The following is a 6,075-nucleotide window of genomic DNA, read 5'->3' on the forward strand; positions in this document are numbered from 1 at the left end:
ACACAACTTATAAACATCTAGTGTCTAAAAAGTTAAACTTACTAAAAGAGATTATGCCAAGATTACTATTGAACTAAACACTAAGCCCCTTAAAAATTCTTTGGGGAATGTGAACTTATGTAAGGTATACCATCACCAGGGTTATAACAGAATTCCTGAGAGTTGCAAATTGTGCTGTTAAAGACCTTCCATGTTTGCAAGTCAGGGGGAAAAAATGTACTGCCATTTTTGCTGAAAACTTACTTTTTATCAAAGTCTCTGAAGTTGCTCACCACCCCCATACACATATGTCGAGAATTATTTTGAAAAGTGTGCCGCTGACCTCTTTAATAGTTTATATTTAAGTATAAGTGCAAGACAACAGAAGGAACCACTGAGACTGAAGGTGATATTCAGTGTAAAGATCTTGCCTTGTTCCGACCCTTCTGTTCAAAATATACACCCAAAGCTACACATAGCAAATTATGCTCTTCGGTATCTGCAAGCTCAAGCGGGACTTAGAAGGTAATGAGAGAAGATAGTAAGAAAACACACACACAAAAGCAGGCCCTACTCAAAGAGAAAATGCCAAGTGCCTAATTCTTCTGAAAATTGTGGAGGAGACCAAAAAAAAATAAAAAAAATTCTGGTCAGAGATTATAAGCCAAGCTCCACAAATGTTTATTCTGTTGTTGTTATGTTTTGTTTTACTCCGGAACTGAAAACAACTCTGAAATAGCCACTGAATCAAAAAGGGAGACCTGAACAACTACTAGAAGGTCAAAATTGATGACAGACACTATAAAAATATTCATTTACAACTGCCTAGTTTTTTACAATTTCTGACCTACTGACATATTGTTTATGATGGAACTCCACTTGCCACTATGGAGTTTAGTTTTATTAATTGTGAATTCTAGATGTGACTTTAGATAAAATTTAGTTTTTGCAAAGCCATTTTTAATGTTATTTATCAATTCTTCTCTTCAAGAGGCAAGTAGGAAACAAGAACACACATAACTGAATCACTAGAGTTGTGGGAAGTGGCAGTTGTAATGAATATTCCAGTGAAGTGAGGATAACAGTAGAAATGTTCTAACTTATCTAGGCAGGAAGTTACTGAAATTTTCTCTTAGCATGTCTTTGAACATAGTGATTAAGAATAATGGCTCAGGAAGTACCTGTGTGACCTTGGATAGGTTATTGACCTTCCCTGAACTTCAGTTTCTTCATCTGTGAAATAAGGAGAATAATATTGCTGACTGTATGGGCTTGTTATGAAAATTAAATACGGTAATGTGGGGAAATAAGTTGCAGACCTAAGTTATTTTGGAAATAAGCGGAGTCTAAAACCACAGGCAAAAAGAGCTACACAAAAACACTAAGCTCTAGTTGATAAAGTTCTTTCCATTGGTGGTATGAGTTAATTACTTGATATTTTTATACACATATACAAGAATTGAACAATTAAGTAAACAGATGGCAAATGGTGGGAGCCAGACTTGTTATTATTGGAGTGGGAATTTACAGTTAAGCAAGGGAAGGAAGCCAGAACAATGCATGTGGTAATAGATTAGAGTAGGAGACATCAGTATAAACTCTTGTTTAGCCATAGCTACAGATGGTTACATACAGAAATATTTTTAGATATGTGTATACACATTGGTTATTATACACACATATATTCCCTTGCTTTGTCAGCCCTGAGGGCCAAGAAGCAATTACACCCCAGCAGCACTGCACACACATAGTATTGGGACCTTGTTTTCTAATACCATTCTCCAATAAGGGAAGCAGGGCTCCTTGGAGATACAGCTGAGTCAAGACCGGGAAGGGAAACACACGAGTTGAAACTGGAGCATCTTATACTGCCAGAAAGAAAAGAAGTGCCAAAAAGAAAAAAAAAAACACCCTCACAACAATGGGACTATGCCAACAGGACACAGTAATCAACTGAAAGAGTTACCAGTGGCCAAAGTCGGAAACTTTGAACACCACATTACTTAAAGTAGTATTGGAGTATAACCCAAAGTGCAAATTAAATATCCATGAGTTCATGATGATGTAAATAAAAGATCGAATAAATAAAACGGAGACTAAAAACCAGTCTTCCTTGCATTAGAAATTCAAATATTTTATAAAGCTACTCTACCCTCAGGGAGGGGGAACATAACTGGCTGCTCATTAATTGTGGGGTGAACATTGTGAGGTCCTTTCTAAAGGGTACTGTGCCAAAAGGGGGGGAAAGAATACTTACCTAAGGCCCTGGCCAAGTAGCTTAGTTGGTTAGAGATCAAGCCTGGAGATCAAGCTTACCATCAACAGAGAGAAGTCATGCTAATGGTTATGTGCTCTTGATGTGATGTGATGAAAATGGCTCTTGACCTCTGTGCTTTTCCTATACAAGAAATGTACACATCTCTTTTGACTGCCTCAAACTATTTTTTAAAATCATCACACAATTTTACTGTTGCTATACTATGATTTTATGACATGAAAACATTACATGCCATCATGATAGCTTGCATTTTCCCTGTCATGGTAATAATAGTAAGATCTCTGCTTCAGTCTTAATTTTCAGCAATTAGTTTTGTATTATTCTGCTGAGCGCTTTTCTCCATTGCATAAAAAGAACATTAAGAAGGAAGTGTGTTGTGACCTTCTACTACAAAAGCAGATCCAATGTTTTCCTAAGAATATGTTGGTCAGTGAGTTTGTCAAGTAATACTGAATGTGTTAATATCATCATGTTAATGATAATTGCATTATTATTTTCACTCTAACATTTATGGATAAATGTAGTTAAATATTTTAGTTTGGGCTGTGAAACATCTTGACTATGAAGAGAAAACTGGAGAAAAGAAAAATGCTAAAAATATATTCAAATGTAATGCCTTAAGAATACAGAGAATCTCTTCCATCTTACTCTTGCTCCCAAAGGAGCAGCAAGAATTGGTAAAAGATGACAAGGCTTACAGCATGAGCTGCACAAGCAGGTGGCAATCAGGAAATAGTCCTATGTCAGGAAGCTGAAAGCAGATGGCAAAGGTGATCAGATGTTGAGGATTGACTGTGATACCCGCTGGTGAAAAACTGTGCCTTATTCAATCAGAGTTCTTTGAGGCACTCTGCTTCGAGTTTTCATAAGAAATCAATTTTTCTTTTTCTCAAAAGTGTAGTTTTAAATGTACAAGTGCTATTATAGACATGCTGGCGCTTTCAAAGACAGAGCCAGGACGAGGGTGATGTGAGGCAACTGGCGTGCAAAATTGAAGGAGGCCTTTGCTCTCAGGGCCGCCGACGTGCCAAACCTTCACTAAGAACGAGTGTCTCCTTGAATGTGCACCCTACACACGACATTTGTCTCGCTCTGCTCTGGGCCTGCTTTAAAGAATGGAACTTTATGTGCTAGATGTTATCTGACTTCTTAAGAGAGGAAATATAAGATTCTTTGATATTTCTAAGTCAGTTTTTGGTCCCTCTTTGTGGATTTTGTGTTAAACAATCCACTAGGCACTTCTGTAGTGTAATAAAAGGAGAGTACGATTCATATATATGCTTTGCTCCCCACACCCCAAACATAAAGGCAGCAAGTAGGAAGACACGTCTATTATAGCATGAAACAAAAAGACAACAATAGCCAATTTATGCCTGGGTGGGGTGATTAATCATAGAGAGTCACTGAGTGAAGGGGCATCTGAAATTCGTTTATCAACTTACAATAGTCTTTTATTTCTTTTTTAAATATCTTTATTGATTTCAGAGAGAGGAAGGGAGAGAGAGAGAGAGAAGCATCCATAATGAGAGAGTCATTGATCGGCTGCCTCCTGCACGACCCCTGCTGGGGATCGAGCCCCCAACCCGGGCCTGTGTCCTGACCGGGGATTGAACCGTGATCTCCTGGATCCTAGGTCGATGCTCAACTGCTGAGCCACACAGGCTGGGCATGTCTTTTATTTCTATATCAGCTCATGAATGTGGATAGAACTTCTTCAAGTGAATTTCTTGATTTAAAACAGCTGCGGGTTCATTTGCTCTTTTAACATTCCAACTTAAAATTAATACATATATGGGTCTGATTTGCTGTAGATAAGAACTGAATTGTTTAACTGTGCCCCCATGAGAAACGGCAGTGCTGCAGAGAGAGGGAGGAGATATTTGTATTCAGGTTACTTGTGATGACACTCCTTTCTTTGGGAGGCAAAAACTTGAATCCGTGTGTGCTTTGGAAATTGCTTCTTGAGGAATTCAGTCTCTCCATTTTATAGTTCTAAGACTGAGCTTTTAGGAGGCGAAGGAATAAAGAAGTACAAAATGACATTTATGAAATAGTCACAGGGATGTGAAGTACAGCACAGGGAATGTGGTCAATAATGTTGTCATAAGTATGTACGGGGCCGGATGGGCACTGGACGCATCAGGGGATCACTTCATAAGTTATAGGAATGTCTGAGCACCATGCTGTACGCCTGAAACTAATATAATATCAAATGTCAACTGTCATTGAAAAATAAAAAAAATTAATGAAAAAACATTTGAAATCGTTAAAATTTCAAAACAATAAGAATAGTAACACATATTTCTAGTGGAATGGATTTAGAAAATAAAATATCATATTAAAGAAACCATGAGCAGGTGAACAGTAGAAGGAACAGAGAAGTTAAAAGCATGTGCGTGGGTCTCTTTTGTCCATCAGTTTATTTCATTCTTCTGTGGGGGAAAAGGGGAACATCTGTAATGCTTCCAACAATAAAGATAAAGTTAAAAACAAACAACAACAAAAAACCATGTGTGTGTTTGTGAGAGGCAGCCAGCCAGTGACACAGACAGAAGGAGACCCAGGGAGAATGAATTTAATGTAAGTACATTGGTCTCCTTTCCCCTGATGTCAAAAACCACTCGTGTTGTGACTTCCTTGGGAGCCCAGGTTTCTAAACGCTCCTTCCTTTTTCTCTACCCTTTATTCATGGATAGCCTCAAGCACTACTTAGCCCTTGGGGATTAGGGATTGGTCATATGTTTGCATTTGTCACCACTTGGCTGACAATCTCTTTCATTACTCCCTTCTTGCTCTCAGCGCCAAATCTTCGATTAGGGATTGGGTGCCACCCCTGCTAGTGCAGCTGCTCCCTGATCTGGAAGCTCGTCATGATGGCCAAGGCAAGGCTTTGTCTCTACGGTACTTATGAAAGTCCCTCCTTCAGGTACGGTTGCGAGTTCAAGTTCAGGGCAGCCGGGTACGCTTGCTTCTCAAGTACACTGGCCTCCTGCCCCAAATACTGCAGAGGACATGCTTATATTAAAAATTATTCTTTTGTCTAAAATTCTACCTACGCTGGGTGTTAACTTTTATTTTTTATTTTTACTAGCTCTAGCATCCTTCCTCCCAGGTAAAGGAAGACAGCATTTATGTAGCTCCTATGTGCTAGTTCCACTATCACACGTTGTATTCTACTTAATCCTTGTAACAAGTCGGTGATGTAGGAATAATCATCCCCGTTTTATAAATGAAGAAATAAGCTCAGAGATTTGCCCAAGGCCGTAAAGCTAATGGCTGGCGCATTCAGGAGTCAGCTCCTTCTGTGCCATGAAACCCAATAGGCCTGTCCCTCCACGATGCTGTCTCTCCCTCAGCCTTTCCTGTTTTTCTTACATAATAGAAAACAGACAAAGGGAAGTTAGTTCTCCTTACTCAATGGGTTTTAAAGTACTTTTTCCCCCACCCTGGCCAGCATTGCTCTGTGGTTAGAGCATTGGCCTACGCACCGAAGGGTCTAGGGTTCGATTCCAGGTCAGGGACATGGACCTGGGTTTCAGGTTCATTCCCAGGCCTCGGGGGCATGTGCGAGAGGCAATCAATCCATGTGTCTCTCTCACATGGGTGTTTCTCTCTCTCTCTCTCACTCCCCCCTCCCTCCCTCCCTTTCACTCTCTCTAAAAATCAATGGAAAAAATATCCTCAAGTGAGGATTGACAAAAAAATACTTTTTCCCTGCTTAAAATGTAAATTATGAAAAATTTCAGGCCTTTGTATAGGTAAAGCGAATAGTATAGAGAACTCCCAAGTACTGGTCACCCATTATCAACAATTAGCAA

This window comes from Miniopterus natalensis, chromosome X (genome assembly GCF_054644295.1).
Source record: "Miniopterus natalensis isolate mMinNat1 chromosome X, mMinNat1.hap1, whole genome shotgun sequence".
Taxonomy (NCBI): Eukaryota; Metazoa; Chordata; class Mammalia; order Chiroptera; family Miniopteridae; genus Miniopterus; species Miniopterus natalensis.